Source organism: Plecotus auritus, assembly GCF_963455305.1.
Source record: "Plecotus auritus genome assembly, chromosome: 3".
Classification (NCBI taxonomy): Eukaryota; Metazoa; Chordata; class Mammalia; order Chiroptera; family Vespertilionidae; genus Plecotus; species Plecotus auritus.
Window position 1 is genome coordinate 156,349,341 of NC_137772.1, and position 22,016 is coordinate 156,371,356.

Genomic DNA, 22,016 nt, shown 5'->3' on the forward strand with positions numbered 1-22,016 from the left:
ATAAAGTATGGTCAGTGATTTATAGGACATATATGTGGGACTGTGAAACTACATGTGAATAGCAACTAAACCAGCTGTTCCAGAAAATAAGTCAGATCAAATGACACATTATCTTATCTTCAATTTTATTAACATTTCAGCAGATTTGACTCAGCTGATCACTCTGTTTTTCATGGAACACGTTTCTCCCTGGACTGCCAGGTAATCACAATCTACTTTTCTCCAGCTTCCTTGGCTGCTTCTTCTCTATCTCTTTGCTGGCTTCTCCACCTGTTCCCAACTCTAAATGTTGGTGGGCTTCCAGATTCAGTTCTCTGGAATAAAACTCTCTCTTCCATCCTATGACCTGAAATATCCTCTACATGTTAATGACGCCTAGATTTACATCTTTTACTCTTGATACTTTCCCTGAGCACTAGGTATGTATAAGCAACTCCCATTTAACATCTTGTTTTTTCCCATTTAACATCTTTACTCAACTGTCAAGCAGACAATTCAAACACAGTATTTTAAAAGAGCCTGGCCATCGTGGCTCAGTGGTTGAGCGTTGAATTATGAACCAGGAGGTCATGGTTCAATCCCATGTCAGGGCATATGCCCAGGTTGCAGGCTGGATCCCCACTAAGGGGTGTGCAGGAAGCAGCTGATCAGAGATTCTCTCTCATCATTGCTGTGTCTATCTCTCCCTCTCCTTCCTCTCCGAAATCAATAAAATAAATAAATAAATAAATAATAAATAAAATAAATCCCTCGATTTCTCTCCAAAAGCTGTTCCTCCCTGGGTTTTCCCATCTCACTAAATAGTTCTACTATACATTTCTTCACTGAAACTAAAACTTAGCCCTTATCTTTTTGTTTTCTCTCATTCCTCATATCCAATCCACTACCTTGTCTAGTGAATTGTACTTTCAAAATAGATCTTTATTAAAAAATAGATTTTTTATTGATTTTGAGAGGAAGTGAGAAGGAGAGAGAGATAGAAACATCAATGATGAGAGAGAATCATTGATCCACAGCCTCCTGCATGTCCCACACTGGGGATTGAGCCCACAACCTGGGCATGTGCCCTGTCCAGGAATCAAACTGTGACTTCCTGATTAATTGGTCAACACTCAACCACTGAGGCACACTAGCTGTGCACTAACTGCTTTTTTATTACTGCTCTTAATGGTCTCTCTTTGTCTTTAACCTTTCGTATTTTAATTGCGATGTGTCTTGGTGTGGGCTCTTAAGATTCTCTCTTTGTCTTTAATCTTTGGTATTTTATTTATTTATTTATTTAAATATATTTTATTGATTTTTTTACAGAGAGGAAGGGAGAGGGATAGAGAGTTAGAAACATCGATGAGAGAAACATCAATTCAGCTGTCTCCTGCACACTCCCCACTGGGGATGCGCCCGCAACCAACATACATGCCCTTGACCAGAATCAAACCTGGGACCCTTCAGTCTACAGGCTGATGCTCTATCCCCTGAGCCAAACCGGTTAGGGCAATCTTTGGTATTTTAATTATGATGTGTCTTGGTGTAGGTTCATCTTGTTTGGGACTCTCTGTGCTTCCTGTATTTGTATTTCTTCTTCCTTCAAAAGTTAGGGAAGTTTTCTGTCATTTTTTCAAATAGTGTTTTTAAATATATATTTGTATTGATTTCAGAGAGGAAGGTAGAAGGAGAGAGATAGAAACATCAATGATGACAGAAAATCATTGATTGGCTGCCTCCTGCACACATTCCACTGTGGATGGAGCCCACATCCCGGGCATGTACCCTGACTGGGAATTGAACGGTGATCTCCTGGTTCATAGGTCAACACTCAACCACTGAGCCACACCCTGCGGGCTCAAGTAGGTTTTTAAATCCTTGCTCTCTCTTTTCTCCTTCAGGCACCCCCACGATGTGAATGTTTGTATGCTTGAAGTTGTCCCAGAAGCTCCTTCCACTATCCTCATTTATTAAAATTATTTTTTCTTTTGCTCTTCTGATTGGGTGTTTTCTGCTTCCATATATTCCAAATCGCTGATTTGATTCTCTGCTTCATCTATTTTACTGTTGTTTCCTTGTAATTTATTCTTCATTTCAGTTAGTGTATCCTTCATTTCTGACTGGTTTATTTTTACGTTTTCTACCTCTTTGTTTAAGTTCTTACTAAGTTTTTCTACTCTTCCCCTAAGTTGATTGAGCATCCTATAACTAGTGTTTTGAATTCTGCATCTGGTAAATTGCTTATTTCCATTTTGTTTAGTTCTTTTTCTAGAGTTTGTTCTGTTGTTTCATTTGTGACATTTTTCTTTGTTTCCTCATTTTGGTAGCCTCCCTATGTTTGTTTCTATGTATTAGGTAGAGCATCTATGTCTCCTGGTCTTGGTAGAGTGGCCTTGTGTAGTAGGTGTCCTGTACGGCCTAGTGGTGCAGCCTCCAGAGTCACCTGAGTTGGGTGCTCCAGGTGCCCTACCCCTCTTCATGGGGGCTGTGCGCACCCTCCTGTTGTAGTTGAGCCTTAATTACTATTGGCACATCAATGGGAGGTATTGACACTCCTCCCCTCCCCAGGCCAATCAGCTGCAAGGATTGGCCATGACTACCATGGAGAATCCACTGTGTAGGGGCTGATTCCATGGACTAGGACTAATTTCTGTGGGATTCTGTTCCTGCTGAGTCTGCCCCTTGAGTGTATCTCTTGTTGAGGTAGTTGGGTGGTGCTTTAGTCTGAAGCTGTCCACTGGGTGTGTTGGCTCTGGGGTCTTCCAGGATATCTAGGCCAAGGTCAGCCACTGCCTATGCCCTGCCCAAGGCCACCAGCATGAGCCATAGAGTGATTTGCAAATGACTGCTACTTGTGCTGGGCTTGGAGGTGTCCAGGAAGAGGCCATGCTTCAACCAAGGTCAGCTGCCATCAGTGCCAAGCCTGGGGACATTTAGTAAGAGTATGGGGTACACAGAGGCCAGATGCTGCTTGTTTGAGAGATTTTAGGAAAGTCCAGAGTATAACACAAGTAGGGCTCTTTGGTTGGGTGGGACAGGGGTCTCAGGGAATCACCAGGGTGAGGAAAACTGTGTTAGCCAGATTGATGGAGACTGAGATATGCTGACTCTGTAGTGGGAGGGCTAAACAAAGGAACAATGGCCTCTGCCAGCACTTCTGTCTGGAAGAAAGCTGCCCCTCCAGCCCTTGTCCTGATGCCAGATAATTCAGTCCCTCCCACTCTTTCACCTGCTGCCCCACTGCTATAACTCAGAGCAAGTGAGTCCAAGTAAGTTCATGCCCAGGTCCTATAAGAACTCCCTGGACTCCAGCAACCTTCAGTCTCACTCAGCCATAGTCCCTGCAGGCTTTCACAGCCAGAAGCTACAGGAACTTCTCCTTTCAGCACTGGAACCTGGGCTAGGGGGTCCTGGTGTGGGACTGAGACCTCTTTCTCCACATGGGGGACCTCCACAGCAAAGACATCCCTCTCAATTCTCAACTGCCACACATGGGTGTGGGACTAGGCCTCCCAATTGCCAACCACCACACCTGGGTGTGGGCTTGCTCCACATCTCCATCCCTTCCACCAGTCTTGATGAAGCCTCCTCTTCACATCTCCAGCCATAGCACCTCCGTTCAATTAGATCTCAGGTAGCTCTGAATGATGGTTGTTGTATAGTTCAGTTGTAATTCCAGAGTGGTTATGGGAGGATGTGAGCACCTCATTCACCTACTCCACCATCCTGACCGTAAGCTCTATAATAGCCATGTTTGATACTAAACTGGCATCCACACTTTCTTCTCCTTTCAGAGGTATGATATCCACTCTCTCCTTTGCCAAGGGATATGCCATAGCTTCCAGCTGGTTCTGATCGCATCTCCCTGTGGTTCCTACCAGCTTTTAGAGGCCACTAGTCCTGCATGTCAAGCAATAGTTCAAATGCTTCTTGCTGGCAAACAAAACTGAACTGTAATTTTAAGCATTGGCCACAAAGGGGCATAAGCAGCTCAATGAAATTTACAAGGTTGGCCAGTGTACATTCAAGACTGGCCAGTGTGGCTCAGGTGTGGCTCAATTGGTCGGAGTGTCATCCAGTACACCGAAAGTTTGGGGGTTCGGTTCCCAGTCAGGGCACAACCCAGATTGTGGGATCAATCCCGAGCCTCAGTTGGGGCATGTGCGGAAGGCAATCAATTGATGTTTCTCTCTCATATCAATGTTTCTCTCTCTCTCCCTTCTTCTCTCTCTAAAAATCAATGAAAATTTCCTCCAGTGAGGATTTAGATAGATAGATAGATAGATAGATGATAGATAGATAAGACTGGAACTCAGAAGTCCCTCAACATGAAACAAAGAGAAACCATTGGGAGATTTTCTGCACAGTTGTAGAAAACAAGAAAATTCCAAGAAACATGTGAGCTAGGGGAGGGAGAAAGAGGCAGTTCCCACACCATTCATTCCCAAAGTGCAATGTTAAATAAAAGTGTCAAAGAATAAATTTAAGCCAAACTTCCAGATTCTCAGAATTTATCAATTTCTTCTAAAATATATATAATCTCAAAGGCTAAAGGGAAGAAAAAGTGAAGAAGCAAACCATGTTGTTTAATTGTAATGTGTATTTTATATTTCCATTTATAAATTATATTTTGAAATAACCAGAGCATGAGGTTATATTAGATCGCAGTATATGCTTAACATAATTGGCAATAGAATTGTATAGCTGCAATTTCTAAGTTACTAAAAAGGTTTGGTTCAGAATGGTAGCAGTCTCACTGAGTATGCTCACTTTTAAAAACTAGATGTCAGGACTCATATGGAACGGGAAATTCTGAAGAGATTTGTCCACTTGAACTAGACCTGAATGACTGTACTTTTCCATCTTCTTGAGAAGTAAATCAGTGTGGAGATGGAAAAGCCTCTTCAAGAAATTGTTTTTCCCTGGTGAAATAATTTGGTTGAGGGTTCTTATGAGAGATTTGTGATGTTGAGATTGGAGAGATTTTTGATAGCTGCGGATGATCTAATGGGATGTTTGGAAATCCACATATATACTGAGGATTTCAGCATTCAGTACCACTTGCTTGAGTGTTTTCTTTATTGGCTACTCATTCCTGTTTGCTAAGGTCTCATTTAAAATCTTACCATTTTTTCAGGCCACTTTCTAAGTACTTCCTAGCATGTATCACTGATTATGACAATTACCTATTTATTTATAAGTACTAAAGCTGTAAGCTCTATGGTAGTAAAGATCTGCCTTGCTCACCATTATATCCTGTGTCCAGAATAATACCCAACATTGTAGATGCAAAATAAATAGAACTCCAAAGTTTGTTCTCTCTCTCTCTCTCTCTCTCTCTCTCTCTCTCTCTCTCTCTCTCTCTCTCTCTCTCTCTCCACCCCCATGCACACCTTGGTACAAACCTCCAGTTCCTTGAACCTCCATCTGCCACCAACTCCCCCAAATCCCATTTACAGAGATGTCCCTCCCTTGAAACTTTTAGACTAAATTCCAATCTTGTGTGTGAAGGGTGAACCTCCATGAGGCCAGACAAAGAGCAATTGCTGAGGAAAGAACATTTACAGAGGAGCTGTAGTGAAAAAAATTACCCCTACCCCAGTTCATCTATCAAGCCCTCTCTTGTTCTCTCCATCCCTCCTATTTGTAGCTCCTTCATACAACCCCCCTCCATCACTAGGTTTGGACTTCATATTGAGCACTTCAACTCTCTCTTCCCAGCATCCTTGATTCTCTTATATCCTTATATTTCAAGTACATCATCCCAGAACACCGACCTTTATTTTTTACTTTTTAAATACTTTTTATTGATTTTTTACAGAGAGGAAAGGAGAGGGATAGAGAGTTAGAAACATGGATCAGCTGCCTCCTGCACACCCCACACTGGGGATGTGCCCACAACCAAGGTACATGCCCTTGACTGGAATCAAACCCAGGACCCTTCAGTCCTCAGGCCGACGCTCTATCCACTGAGCCAAACCGGTCAGGGCCAGAACACCAACTTTCAAGTAAAGTTCTGTAAAAATTATCTGAGCCTCTTAGATTTTGTGCGTCAATACAAACTTACAGTTATCAGTGTCACTCTCAGGACTATGTGTCAGTTCCTTTACTTTTTTGGCTTTTGCTTTCACCAGTGTCCTTTTACTATTCTTGGAAACTTTCCTCAGTTTACTTCTTGTCCTAATTCAAGTTGTTCATAGTATTCCCTTATTATCCTTCAGTGTCTGTGGGTCTGTAGTTATTATCTCCCCTCTTTTATTTCTAATACAATATTGGCTATTATGTACTAGAGCAGGGGTGGGCAAACTTTTTGACTCGAGGGCCACAATGGGTTCTTAAACTGGACCGGAGGGCCGGAACAAAAGCATGGATGGAGTGTTTGTGTGAACTAATATAAATTCAAAGTAAAGGAGTGGAGGGGAGAGCAAGAGAACCCTCCACTCTTTTGGCTCCGTGGGCCGGATAGAACAGCTGAACGGGCTGAATCCGGCCCGCAGGCTGTAGTTTGCCCACTGCTGTACTAGAGGCCTGGTGCACGAAATTCCTGCATTTGAGATTATATATATTTTAGAAAGCACAAGTGTCTGGTGTGGAAGGGCAGGTCCCAGCTGACCTCTGGGCCCTGGGCAGCACCTGGGCCCCTGGGCCCCCAGGCGCTCCCCTCCACCTAAGTCAAGGTGCCTGAGTCCCCACATGGAGATGCGGTGAGCGTGGCCAGACACCGTGGCCTGGGGCACAGTGTGGGTCTCTGGGCCGCCCAGCGGTGTTGCACGGAAGCCGGGTGGGCAGCGCGCTCTCTCCCAGCCGGCCTCACAAACCAGCTCCTGCATGAACCCATGGGGAGCCCAACTGGGCCCTGCAGTCCTGGTGGCTGCGGCCTGGCTCACCTGGAATAGGTCATGCGGGTGCGGGCGGGCTCCTCGCTGGCGCCTGGCACCTGAGCGCAGGGGCTTCCCCAGCGAGCCAGCTCTGGTGTCCCGGGGGAGGGTAGCAGGGGGAGTGAGAGCGAGCTAGTGGGCACCCCACATTCTCACCGCACCTCTGTCCCCGTCACCCCCTCCCAGGTAGCCGGCAAGAGGTCAGTCGCAAACCCCCCTCCCACCCCCCATCCCTGCCCGGGTCCTGCGGGAGGTTGGTTGCTGCCACCCACCTCCAGTTTCCTGATCCAGCCCAGGTCCAGCTCCAATTGGGTGATCAGGGCCTGCCAGCCGCAGGTCACCTTCTGCAATGCGATCGGTGGAGGCTGGGTTCCCCCCCCCCGCCCCCGCCCCCACCACGGGCCGGCAGCACCTCCACTGCTGCCTGCTACCAGTGCTATGTTGCCAACACCCGCCATGTTTCGCGCCACCCCCTGGTGGTCAGCACACATCATAGCGAGCAGTTGAATTCCCAGTCTCCAGGTCGAACTCCCGGTTGAACGACCACCCAAGGGAACAATTTGCATGTTAGGCTTTTATTATACAGGATGCTCTCTTTTTTTCTTGGTCAGTCTAACTAGAGATTTATCAATTTATTTACTTTCTGAGAGCTTTGGTTTTATTGATTTTCTCAATTATGTTTCACTTCTCAATTTCATTGATTTCTACTCTTTATTTTCTGCCTACTGCGTGTTTGGGTTTAATTTGCTTTTTTTTTTATAGTTTCTTAAAGTAAAAGCTTAGATTACTGATTTAGATCTTTATTCTTCTCTTTTATAAGTATTTGTAATAGCTGCATCCACAAATTTTAACATGGTGTATTTTCATTCAGTTAAAAAATATGTGTAGCCCGGCCGGAGTGGCTCCACTGGTTGAGTGTCATCCTGTGCACTGAAAGGTTGCAGGTTTGATTTCCAGTCAGGGTACATACCTGGGTAGTGAGTTCGGTCCCTGGTTGGGGCACAAATGGAAGGCAACCAATTGATGTTTCTCCCATCAATGTTTCTCTCTTTCTCTCTGTCTCTGTCTGTCTCTCCCTTCCTCTATAAGCCATGTCGTGAGATGAGGGTTAATATACCATATATATTGTTGTTGCTTTGTTTTGTTTTGTTTTTTCATTTCCCTTGAGATTTCTTCTTTTATTCATGGGTTATTGTAGAAGGCAGAGTAATGTCCCTCTTCCTCCTCCCCTTCTCCCTTCCTCAAAATGAGAATATGTTAGTTTACATGACAAAGGAAAATTAGGGTTGGAGGTGGAATTAAGGTTGCTAGTCATCTGACCTTAAAATAGTGAGATTAGCCCTAGCTGGCTTGACTCAGTGGATAAAGCATCAGACTGTGGACTGAAGGGGTCCCAGGTTCAATTTCTGTCAAGAGTCAATCAATGATTCCCTTTCATCATTGATGTTTCTATTTCTCTCTCCCTTTCCCTTCCTCTCTGAAATCAATTATATATATATAATTGAGATTATCCTGGATTATCCAGGGAAGCCTAAAGTAATCACAAATATCCTTAAAAGTAGGGGTGGGGAAGTGTTGGAGGAGGGTATAGGGGAAATGGAGGGAGACTTCACTTGGGGTGGTGAACACAATGCAATGTAAAAATGATGTGTTATAGAATTGTGCACCTGAAATCTGTATAATTCTGTTAACCAGTGATACCCCAATTATTTCAATAAAAAGAGAAAAAGGAAAAGCCAGTGGCAGAGGAGATGTGATGACAAAAACATGGTCAGAGTGATCCACCACTGCTAGCTTTGAAGATATAGGAAGAGAATCATGAAATAAGGAATGCAGATAGTCACTGGAAGCTGGAAAAGGAAAAAAACACACACACACTCTCCTCTAGATCCTCTAGAAGGGAATGCAGCCCTTCCAACACCTTGGTTTTAGCCCCAGGAGACCCATGATGGATATCTTACCTAAAATTATGATAATTTGTTACAGAGCAATAGAAAACTAATAGTTATTTATAAATGTTATTTAATTTCCAAATATTTGAGGATTTGCCATGTATCTTTCTGCCATCATAATAATAAAAAGCTAATATGCAAATGGTCATCACACCGTAATGCCATAACAACCAATCAGCAGGGACCTGAGGCTGCATGGCGCCAGGCTGGGACGGGGGCCCTCAGGCTGCACTCCTGCCTGGCGGGGCTTTACCGGGGACCTGAGGCTGCGCCCCCTGCCCAGAGGGGCTTGACGAAGGTGGGGCCAGCCAGGTCTGGGTCTTGTGTGATTTCGAGGCGCTGGCGGGTGGGTGGGGACTTGACTCTGGGTCCTGTGGCCCTCCCCAGACTCTGACAGGAGTAAGATTTTCATATACATTTTACTAATTTTCTTTCATCTCTGACACTTCTATTATAGAGAAAGGGCAAATAGCAATATTAAAATATTTCCTCTAATTGATTCCCTTTTAATGTGCACAAATTTCGTGCACCATGCCACCAGTTGATTTATAATTTAATTGTTTTGGTTTAAGAACATACTTTGAATAATTTTTATTCTTTCAATTTGTCTCATGGTCAAGAATCTGGCCTATCCTAGTGAATATTCTATGTGTATTTGAAATGATGCATTCTGTTGTTGGATCAATTTTTTTATAAAAGTTAGGTCCAGTGAATCTATAGGATTATTCAGATCTTCTCTATGGGATTATTCAGATCTTCTCTATATATTTTTTCAGTGTTTTTTTACATGCAATAAAAATTAATATGTCAAGAAAAATGATTTTAAGTATAATACTGTTACATGCAATAAACATTAATATTTTAAGAAAAAATATTTTAAATATAATATTACCAAAACTGTACTAACATAGTATAATATCACAAAAGTTGTAGGAAATATTAAAAATCTGCAAATAACAGGATTACTTCTATTATATTCTAAAACATTTTTTCCCTCTGGCTCTATTCTGGTTTATCAGTTTATGTTGTTCATTATATTCCACAGATGAGTGAGATCATGTGATATTTATCTTTCTACAACTGGCTTATTTCACTTAGCATAATGGTCTCCAGTCCATCCATATTGTTGCAAATGGTAAGAATTCCTTCTTTTTTACAGCAGCATAGTATTCCATTTTATAGATGTACCACAGTTTTTTAATCCACTCATCTGCTGATGGGCACTTAGGCTGTTTCCAAATCTTAGCTATGGTAAATTGTGCTGCTATGAACATAGGGGTGCATATATCCTTTCTGATTGGTGTTTCTGATTTCTTGGGATATAGTCCTAGAAGTGGGATTACTGGGTCAAATGGGAGCTCCATTTTTAATATTTTGAGGAAACTCTATATTGTTTTCCACAGTGGCTGCACCAGTCTGCATTCCCACCAGCAGTGCATGAGGGTTCCTTTTTCTCTGCATCCTCGCCAGCACTTGTCATTTGTTGATTTGTTGATGATAGCCATTCTGACAGGTATGAGATGACACCTCATTGTTGTTTTGATTTGCATCTCTCGGATAGTGACTTTGAGCATGTCTTGGCCTTACTTATGTCCTCTTTTGATAAGTATCTATTTAGGTCTGTTGCCCATTTTTTGATTGGGTTGTTTATCTTCCTTTTGTTAAGTTGTATGAGTTCCCTGTAAATGTTGGAGATTAAACCCTTATTGGTGATAACATTGGCAAATATGTTCTCCCATGCATTGGGCTTTCTTTTTCATTTTCTTTTTTTTCTTATTAATACAGTATTTATTTGTCTTCCTTCTGTCAAACCCTGAGCCAACCACTTTCCCGAGGCTGCCTGGGGAGGTATAGGAAAAGGAACATACAAGACAGACAAGACACGGGAAAAAGAACTATGGGAGGTAGAGACAGCTCCTTCATATGGTGAAGAGGATGAGAAAGGCCACCATCAGGCAAAAGAGACCCATGGCCTCTGAGAGGGCAAAGCCCAGAATGTTGTAGGAGAAGAGCTGTTGCTTCAGAGAACGGTTCCTGGCATAACCAATGATGAGGCCCCCAAACACAGTCCCAATTCCAGCCCCAGAGCCTGCCACCCCTACTGTCAGCCCCAATGAACTTGGCTGCTGTGTCGATGTCCCTTGAAATGGCATTGGTTTGGAAGCTGCGGCCAGAAATAAGTGAGGTCAGGGGACGTGGGACTTCCAAGCTGCTGAGGCTCTCATTTGTCAGTGTCTCTGGTCTTTTCAGCACCACTGCAGACATTGACCTGCTCAGCTGAGAGGTGCTCCGAACCAGAGAGGGGGTGGAGACAAACTTGGTGCAGGCATACATTTTCAGGGGATGAGGGGAGTTGCTCCCAGTGCAGAGAAGACAGAGCTGCAGTGGGCTTTCTTGTTGTTTTGTTGATGGTTTCTTTTGCTGTGCAGAAGCTTTTTATTTTGATGTAGTCCCATTTGTTTACTTTCTCCTTAGTTTACATTGCCTTAGGAGCTGTATCAGTAAAGATATTGCTACCCGACATATGTCTGATATTTTGCTGCCCATGGAGTCTTCCAAGATTTTTATGGTTTCCCATCTTACATTTAAGTACTTTATCCTTTTTGAGTTTATTTTTGTGTATGGTGTAAGTTGGTGGTCTAGTTTCATTTTCTTTTTTTGCATGTATTCATCCAATTTTCCCAACACCATTTATTGAAGAGACTGTCTTGATTCCTTTGTATGCACTTGCCTCCTTTGTCAAATATTAACTGAGCATAATGGCTTGGGTTGAATTCTGGGTTCTCTGTTCTGTTCCATTGGTCTCTATGTCTGTTCTTATGCCAGTACCAGGCAGTTTTGAGAACCGTGGCTTTGTAATATAGCTTGATATCTGGTATTGTGATCCCTCCAACTTTATTCTTCTTTTTTAGGATTGCTGCAGCTATTCGGGGTCTTTTTATATTCCATATGAATTTTGGAGAGTTTCTTCTAGGTCTGTGAAATATTCCATTGGTATCTTAATGGGGATTGCATTGAATCTATAGATTGCTTTGGGTAGTATAGACATTTCAATGATTTTGATTCTATCAATCCATGAACATGGTATATTCTTCCATTTGTTTATGTCTTCCTCTATCTCTTTTTCCAATGTTCTGTAGTTTTACGAGCACAGGTCTTTTACTTCCTTAGTTAAATTTATTCCTAAGTATCTTAATTTTTTGTTGTTGCAATGGTAAATGGGATTGTTTTTTAGTTTCTCTATGAGTTCATTATTGGTGTATAAAAAAGCCACACATTTCTGGGTGTTAATTTTGTATCCTGCTATGTTGTCAAATTCATTTATTAAGTCTAGTAGCTTCTTGATGGAGTCTTTAGGGTTTTCTATGTACAATATCATGTCATCTGCAAATAATGAGAATTTTACTTTTTCTTTTCCAATTTGGATGCCTTTTATTTCTTCTTGTCTGATTGCTATGGCTAGCACTTCCAGTACTATATCGAACAGGAGTGGTAAGAGTGAGCATCCCGGTCTTGTTCCTGTTCTTAGAGGAAATGGTTTTAGTTTTTGCCCATTGAGTATGATGTTGGCTGTAGGTTTGTCGTATATGGCCTTTATCATGTTGAGATATGCTTCCTCTATTCCCACCTTGCTGAGAGTTTTTATCAGGAAAGGGTGTTAGATTTTGTCAAATGCCTTTTCTGCATCAATTGATATGATTATGTGATTTTTGTCTCTCAATTTGTTTATGTGATGTATCACATTTATTGATTTGCAGATATTGTACCAGCCTTGCACCCCTGGAATAAATCCCACTTGATCATGGTGTATTATCTTTTTAATATATTGTTGGATGCAATTTGCTAATATTTTGTTGAGGACTTTAGCACATATGTTCATCATGGATACTGGCCTGTAATTCTCTTTCTTTGTAGTGTCTTTATCTGGTTTTGGAATTAGGATAATGCTGGCCTCATAAAAAGAGTTTGGAAGTGTTCCTTCCTCTTGGATTTTCTGAAATAGTTTGAGGAGTATAGGTGTGAATTCTTCTTTGAATGTTTGGTAAAATTCCCCTGTGAAGCCATCTGCACCTGGGCTTTTGTTTAATGGGAGTTTTTTTATTTTTTTTTTATTACCGCTTCTATTTCATCAGTTGTTATTGGCCTATTCAGGTTTTTTTATTCTTCCTGATTCAATTTTAGGAGATTGTATTTTTCTAGGAATTTGTCTGTTTTATCCACATTGTCCAGCTTGTTGGCATATAGTTATTCATAGTATTTTCTTACAATCCTTTGTATGACTATGGTGTCAGTGATTAATCCTCCACTTTCCTTTCTGATTTTATTTATTTGGGTCCTCTCTGTTTTTCTTGATGAGTCTGGCTAGTGGTTTATCACTTTTGTTTGTCCTTTCAAAGAACCAGCTCTTGGTTTCATTGATTCTTTGTATTTTTTTTTTAGTCTCTATGTCATTTATTTCTGCTCTGATCTTTGTTATCTCCTTTCTTCTGCTCACTCTGGGCTTTACTTTTCTTTTTTTTTTTTTTTAATGTATTTTATTGATTTTTTACAGAGCGGAAGGGAGAGGAGGGATAGAGAGTTAGAAACATCGATGAGAGAGAAACATCGATCAGCTGCCTCTTGCACGCCCCCCACTGGGGACGTGCCCGCAACCAAGGTACATGCCCTTGACCGGAATCGAACCCGGGACCCCTGAGTCTGCAAGCCGACGCTCTATCCACTGAGCCAAACCGGTTTTGGCTGGGCTTTTCTTATTGTTCTCTTTTTAGTTCTTTAAGTTGTAGGGTTAAATAGTTTATTGCTGATTTTTCTTGGTTTTTGAGGTATGCCTGTAGTGCTATGAACTTCCCTCTCAGGACCTCTTTTGCTATGTCCCAGAAATTTTGAGTTGTTGTGTGTTCATGTTCATTTGTTCCCAGAAAGTTTTTTATTTCTTTCTTGATCTCGTTGGTTACCCATTCATTGTTTAATAACATGCTATTTAGACTCCATGCGTTTGAATGTTTTGGGGTGTTTTTTACTATAGTTGATTTCTAATTTCATTCCACTGTGATCTGATGCTTGATATGATTTCAATCTTCTTGAACTTGTTTTGTGTCCTAACATGTGGTCTATCTTTGTGAATTGATCCATGTGCACTTGAGAAGAATGTATATTCTGCTGCGTTGGGGTGAAATGTTCTATAAATGCCAATTAAATCCATCTGATGCAGTGTGTCCTTTAGAGTCTCTGTTTCCGTGCTAAGTTTTTGTCTGGCAGATCTATCCAGTGAAGTCAGAGGGGTGTTAAAGTCTCCTACTATGACTGTATTGTTGTCGATCTCTCCGTTAAAGTCCTCTAGAAGTTTTTTTTATATATTTAGGTGCTCCTATATTGGGCGCATATATGTTTACCAGGGTTATATCCTCTTGTTGGATTGATCTCTTTAGTATTATGTAATGACCTTTGTTATCTCTTGTGATGGTCTTCATTTTAAAGTCTATTTTTTCAGATATGAATATTGCTACTCCAGCTTTTTTTTTCTTTTCCATTTGCATGGAAAATTTTTTTCCATCCCTTCACTCTTATCCTGTGTGTGTCTTTTGTTCTCAGTTGGGTCTCTTGAAGACAGCATATATTTGGGTCATGTTTTTGCATCTATTCAGCTACCCTATGCCTTTTGATTGGAGTATTTAATCCATTTACATTTAGGGTTATTATTGATAGGAACTTATTTACTGCCATTATATTTCTGTATGGCTAGGTTTCTCTCTCTCTATTTCTTCTTCTCATTACAGCAATCCCTTTAGCATTTCTTGTAATGTTGGCTTGGTGGTGATGTACTCCTTTAGCCTTTTTTTTTTTTTTGTCAGGGAAGCTCTTTATTTGACCGTCTATTTTGAATGGTAGCCTTGCTGGATATAATAATCTTGGTCTCAGGTCCTTGCTTTCCATTACCTTGAGTACTTCATGCCATTTCCTTCTGGCCTGTAGAGTTTCTGATGAGAAATCAGGTGTCAGCCTTATGGGGACTCCTTTGTAGGTAACAGTTTTCTTTTCTCTTGCTGCCTTTAAGATTATCTCTTTGTCTTTAATTTTTGGCATTTTAATTATGATGTGTCTGGGTGTAGGCCTGTTTGGGTTCTTCTTGTTGGGGGTTCTCTGTGCCTCTTGAACTTGTGTGACTTTTTCCTTTGCCAGGTTAGGGAAGTTTTCTGCCATTATTTCTTCAAACACCTTCTCTATGCCTTTCTCCCTTTTGCCTCTTCTGTCACACCTGTTATTCTAATATTGTTACATTTCATGTTGTCCCATAGCTCCCTTAAGCTGTCCTCTGCAGAGAGCACCTGGGAAGGCACATGGGCATTCTTCCTTAATGATTGTCAGCTGAACCCAAGGCGACAGGCAAAGCCGAGTCTTGGTTACACATCTTACCAAAAAGGCATATGTGTTCTCAGCATTGACTCTTATCTTTGCCCAGGTGTTGGGGAGTGGGTTTTGTATATGTAAATCCAGTCAAGCACCAGGAATTAATAGGACTCGGGCCTACTCAAGAATGCAAATAATCTCCTTTGTTTGACTTTTGGTGAAAATTCCTGGTATTTGGGGGTATAAAATAAACATGCTGCATCGGCTCTGGGTCACTGTCTCTCCATCAGAAGAGGGCAGCAGTCCACCCAGTCCTAGCTTTTTCCTTCTATCTCTGTGTCTTGTCTCTTTCTTTTATTTCTCAATCCCCAGCCCCTCTACTTGAAGAACCAGATCATCTGTCTTTCCGTGCTGGACACAGAAAAGAGAGACCCCGCCATAGTCCTCCTGTTTTTTAATGTTTTTATCTTTTTGGTTTTCTGATTGAGCGATATTTTCAACTCTGTGTTCTAATTCACTGATTTCCCTAATCTGCTGTGTATTCTTTCCAATGTGTTCTTTATTTGTGTTATGTCATTCTTTATCTCAGACTGTTCTTTTTTCATAGTTACCATATCTTTATTCATGCTATTGAGCATCTTTACCATCATTACTCTGAACTCTGTTTCAGTTAAATTTTTTATATCTGCTTTATTTATCTCTTCTTCTGGAGAGTTCTCTAGTTCTTTCATTTGGGGGTTGTTTCTTTGTCTCCTCATTTTGGCTTTCTGTTTGAGTTTGTGACTATTTATTAAGTAGATCCTCTACATCTCTCAATCTCTAGTGCAGGACATTGTTAAAGGCTCTTTCTGACTAATTAGGTCAGGCAAAGACTCAAAACCTCCAGAGACTTCCTCTGCCTACAGACTGATAAGATTCCAACTTGTTTTGCCCCCCAGGCAATCGTCCTCCAGTATGGTTAGAGTTTTTTTCAACAGGGTGGGGCAGTTGCTTCTGCCTGGAGGCTAATTGTGATTTTTAATCTCTTAAGTGGCCTCAGAGCAAGGTGTTTTCCAATAGGGTGTGTCAACTTTCTTCCCACCAGGCAAGGCAGATGTCTATGTGGGAAAGATGTCTTCCGCTTCATGAGGGAATGACTCAGTCCAGGAAACTTGGGGTGTCTGCCTTCTGAGCTCTATCCCCTGAGTCCCCAGTCCTGGCTTCTGCTTTAACAGCTCCAGTCCACTTCAACCTCCTTCTGCCAGAGCACAGGGTGGTTGGCTCCATAGGGAATTTTGTGTGTTGGCCCTTTAAGAGGATGCCTGAATTTTCAGCTGTTACTCTCTGGCAGACAGCACCCCGCTGCTTTTCACAGCCAGATGTTATGTGGGTACTCTCATCTGTTCTGGTGCTCTCTGCTGGGGGGCCCAGCTTGGGGATTAGATCCCAGAATTCTCAGTGGCAACCCCCCACAGCTGAGATATCTCTCTGGGACTTCAGTTGCTGTCTGTGGGTTCCCAGCCAGTCCTTTCACTCCTCCACTCCTTCTACCAGTCTTATTGTGGTCTCCACTTTTGGTCCTTGGGTGTCAGGGTTCTCTCCTGCGAGATTTCCATTGATTATTCAGGAAGTTTTTCTGTATTTTAGTTGTAATACCAGTTTGTTTCTGGGAGCATGTCCGTGCAGCATCCACTTACTCTGCCGCCATTTTTAATCCTTCTCTACCTTTATTGATTTTCTGTCTACTGCTTCTATGTTGAGATCTCCAATTCCAGTTGTAGATTTGGCTATTTCTCCTTTCAGTTCTACCGGGTTTTTTTCCATGTATTTTGAAGTTCTTTTTTTGAAATAGATAAACATTTAGGACTGTTATGACTTCTTGGAGAATTGACTCATCTATATATATATATATAAAGAGTCAAGGTCCGTAATGTCCAAAATGACCAGAGGCTCTACCGAACGCCAGGCTGTGAGCACAGCAGGCTTGAGTGGGAGGGGACTTGTGGCAGCGGGGATGGGGACAGGGGAGTTGGGGGAGGCGGGGCCCGGTGGAGGGCAGCCTGTACTCCCCACATGGCCGGGGCAGCTATGAGCGCTCCTGATGGCCCACAGGCGCTGCTTCAACTCGACCTACAGGCTCCACTTGGCGCCATTCACAGAAGCACCAGCACCACCTCCATGCCACACCCCCACTTCCGTCAGTCCCACCAGCCCTGAGGCGCCCTCCCCGAGCTGTTTCCAGTGAGGCATATGGGAAGATCCCGCCCTCGGAGCGCTGGTGGTGGCAGTGAGCGCCATGAATGTGGTCCATGCCTTAGCAACCCGAGGACATTGCCCCTGAAGTGAACCCTAAGCCAGGAGTGAGAAAAGTGAAGGGGCAACAGGGGTTATCCCACAAAACCCCCAAAGGTGCCCATGTTAATGAACTAAGTATCCCTGGAAGTGGGAGCAAAGCTGGGCCTGAAAACAAGAGGATTGGTCTACAAAGGGCTCTAATCCTCAGATTTCCTTCTCCACTCCGCACAGCTGGACAGCTACCCCACCTCCGCCCCAACAAAGACAGAAGGTTCATTGTCCTGAGAGGATAAAACAGGGTCTCTGAACCCAGGACACAGCAGGACAACTGGGAGGGGCAGCCCTGTGACCCACCCGTGGCTTATTTGACTGCTCCACCCTGAATGTGGGAAGCGTGCCTCCTGTCCCATCACCTGGGGCCCCCTCCCCTCTGCCTCCCAGACAGTGAAGTCAGGGCTAACCTCTCCAGACAGGACACTCCAGAATTTATTCCCTTCAATCTCTGACTATATTAACAAGTATTTTGTTACTGTTGTTTCATTTCCTGTTTGTTTTTGTTTTCTTCTCCCTGCATACTGTTTTCTCCAAATTGTTTGGTTTTTTCCTGTTTGTATTAGTTCTCTTTCAGAGTCCAACTCACCAAGAAAAGAATACCTAAATAGGTTGGCATCAGAGATTTCCCAATGAAACAGCCCAACCCCAACTCTCTGTATTGAGCCCCTGAGTCAACCAGCCCTCATACCCGCCCACATAGGGCTACTCAGCAGCTTGCTTTCATAAACCGTTTTTTATATTCTTTAAGCAATTGTAGGAAAACGCAAAGGTCTTAAGTGGTCAGTATAATGGCTCTTGACAATTGTATACACCTGGCAACCCATACCTCACTCAAGATACAGCACATTTCCATCTCCCCAGGAAGTTTCGTCATGCCCCAGTCAACACCTCCCCCACTGCAGAGGCAACCCCTATGCTGTTCAATCTCTTAGACATGAGCAGATAACCAGGGGTCATCAATATTTGAGAAAAACCTCTAATATAACAAAAACAAACAGAATTTTGAGGAAATAATATGCAGGAGGGAAAAATTTAAAAGTAAAACTATTATTACTATATTCAGACTTAGGAAAATATATGGCACATGTGAAATAAAAATTAGATGCTGTTTTGGGGCAAAACACTCTGAGAATGAACAAAACAAAACAAAGAAGTTCTTAGACTTAGATAATATCCTAGCAGAAATGCAAACTTACTTAAAAGGGGTCAGCAGCCCTCACTGGTGTGGCTCAGTTGGTTAGGCATCGTACCCTGCACCAGGAGGTTGCCGGATTCCCTATCAGGGCACAGGCTGCGGTTGTGGGCCTATTGATGTTTCTCTCTCTCTTTCTCTCTCTCTCTCTCATTCCCTTTCTCTCTCTCTCTAAAAATCAATAAACTATTCTTTAAAATAATAAAATAAAATAAAATAAAATAAAATAAAATAGGTCAGCAAACTACAGCCTGCAGGCCAAATCTAGCTCCACCTGCTTTTTAAATAAAGTTTTATTGGAACACAGCTACACCCATTTGGGTTTTTTTTAAATCTTTATTGTTGAGAATATTACAATGTCTCCTTTTTTTCCCTCCATTGCCCCCTCCACCCTGTTCCTGCCCTGCCCCAGACCTTCACCACCCTATTGTCTGTTTTCATAGGTAATGCATATCTTTTTTTTTTTTTTTAATATATTTTATTGATTTTTTACAGAGAGGAAGGGAGAGGGTTAGAGAGTCAGAAACATCGATGAGAGAGAAACATCGATCAGCTGCCTCCTGCACACCCCCCACCGAGGACGTGCCCGCAACCAAGGTGCATGCCCTTGACCGGAATCGAACCCGGGACCCCCCAGTCCGCAGGCCGACGCTCTATCCACTGAGCCAAACCGGTTTTGGCGGTAATGCATATCTTAATAATAAAAGGCTAATATGCAAATGGTCGTTACGCGTGATCAGCAGGAGGCTTCGTCTCCCGCCCGGTGGGGCTTGATGGGGGTGGGGCCGGCCAGGTCTGTGTCTCATGTGATTTTGAGGCATGTGTGGGTGGGCGGGGACTTGACTCTGGGTCCTGCAGCATGCCCGAGACTCTGACAGGAGGGAGATTTTTATATACATTTTACTAATTTTCTTTCATCTCTGACACTTCTATTATAGAGAAAGGGCAAATAGCAATATTAAAATATTTCCTCTAATTAATTCCCTTTTAATGTGCATGAATTTCATGCACTGGGCCACTAGTTATTATATTATACTCCTCTTTATTCCTTATATTATTTCTTATTTGAGTCTACTGTATCTGATATTTACATAGCTATAATAACATACTTTTGATTAGTGTTTGCATGGTATATTTTTTCATACTTCTATTTTTAATCTACCTATGTCTATGGATTTCTTATGACAACATTTAGTTGAGTCTTGCTTTTTTTTTTTAAATCTAGTCTGTTCTCTATCTTTTAATTGGTATTCTTGGTCCTAATTAAACCCACAACAGGTGTTCTGTAAATGACTTTTCTTTGCCTTCTAGATCACTAAAACCTAGGTCAACAGGTATGTTCTTCACCTTCCAACTCTTCTACCTAATAATAATGTGAATGGCTACAATAATTCGGTATTTTCTATGTACAGGTTTCTATTTACATGTATTAACTAATTTAATCCCAATAACAATGCAATGAGGTGGGTACTATTAACATCATCCCCAATTTATGGATAAGAAAAACCAAAGTACAGAGAGGTTAAGTAACTTGACCAAGATCATATTAAAAAATATTAGAGTCAGCTTCCAAACATAAGTAGTATGGCACCAGCTATTAATCTCACACTATGTTGCCACATTTTAGGTAAGATGTCTTCATGCATTGGCTCCACTTTTTCAGTACTCAAACTACTCCATCGGCTTCCATGGCATTTCTCAGATATAATCCTCCTATCTAATAAAAGAGTAATATGCAAATTGACCATCTCTCCAACACACAAGATGGCCGCCTTCATGTGGTCAAAGATGGCTGCCCCCATGTGGACACAAGATGGCCGGCAGGGGAGGGCAGTTGTGGGCGATCAGGCCAGCAGGGGAGGGCAGTTGGGAGGAACAAGGCCTGCAGGGGAGGACAGTTGGGGACAACCAGGCCTGCAGGGGAGGACAGTTGGAGGGGAGCAGGCCTGCAGGGGAGAGCAATTAGGGGCAACCGGGTCAGCAGGGGAGGGAAGTTAGGGGTGACCAGGCCGCCAGGGGAGGGCAGTTGGGGCGACCGGGCTGGCAAAGGAGGGAAGTTAGGGGTGACCGGACCAGCAGGGGAGGGCAGTTGGGGGTGACCAGGCCATCATGGGAAGGCACTTAGGCGTCAATTGGGCTTGCAGGGGAGTGTTTAGGGGGTGATCAGGCTGGCAGGGGAGTGGTTAGGGGGTGATCAGGCTGGCAGGCAGAAGCGGTTAGGAGCAATCAGGCAAGCAGGCAAGCAGTCCTGGATTGTGAGAGGGATGTCCAACTGCCCTCAAAGGGTCCCAGATTGGAGAGGGTGCAGGCTGGGCTGAGGGACACCCCCTAACCCAGTGCAGAAATTTCGTGCACCGGGCCTCTAGTTAACAATAATCTTCATATTGTAAAAATCCAATAGACATTTCTCAGTTATCTGTTTGGCCTTCTCTGCTGCATTTGACTTTATTAACCCTCTAAACTGGGTTAGCTATGTCTTCTCTGTGCTCCCATAATACCCTATATATATTTTTATTTTGTGGTTATATAATGCATCATAATTAAATGTTCAAGACTTGTCTACTCACTATCTCATAAGCCCCCTGACATCACATATTGTTTCTTACTTATCTTTGTATGGCCTACCATAGTGGCTGGCACATTGTAGGCATTTAAAAATATTTTGTTCAATCAATGAATAATTGAAAACCATTTACTGATAATTAGTATATTACTTGTTGTCATTTCTACACAGACAAATAAAAATCTCTCAAAGGCACAGATTTTATGACCTCCGTTATTTATTATGATTGAATAAGAAGGAGGTAGAGGTTGGCCGAGACTTGGCCATTTTTTTCTTCCCCAGTGGGATCCCTGGATGCTCTGTGGAAATAATGAATCAACAATATTTGTCATCTTTATGTTCTATAAAGCCCCTGGTGTGGTTTACATTGGAAAAACAACTTCTAGTGAACTACAAACTTGACAGCATTAATAGCATCTTTACTGCTTCCATCCTCGTGTATTTTCTCCAAATTTAGAAGCAAAGGAACTTTCATCATTCATTTTCAGATGCTTTTATGTTCAAGAACATCAGGGACTGCTATTAAGAATCAGTTTGATGATGATGATGATGATTATTTTTATTATTTTAAAGTCCTCACCTGAGGATATTTTTTTCCATTGATTTTTAGATAGAGTGGAAAGGAGGGAGGAGAGAGAAAAAGAGAGAGAGAAACATCAATGTGACAGAAACACATCAATTAGTTGCCTCCCACACATGCCCCAACCATGACCAAAGATGGAACCTACAGCTGAGGTATGTGCTCTTGACTGGGAATAGTACCCACAACTCTT

At 42.4% G+C, this 22,016-nt stretch overlaps 1 pseudogene across 1 annotated transcript; it reads right to left on the minus strand.

Moving 5' to 3' along the window:
- Positions 1-10,731: 10,731 nt before the first annotated feature.
- On the minus strand, positions 10,732-11,146 carry LOC308244210 (ATP synthase F(0) complex subunit C2, mitochondrial-like; annotated as a pseudogene). Its single transcript has one exon. The product of its transcript is annotated as an ATP synthase F(0) complex subunit C2, mitochondrial-like (transcript).
- Between the last annotated feature and the right edge of the window lie 10,870 nt (positions 11,147-22,016).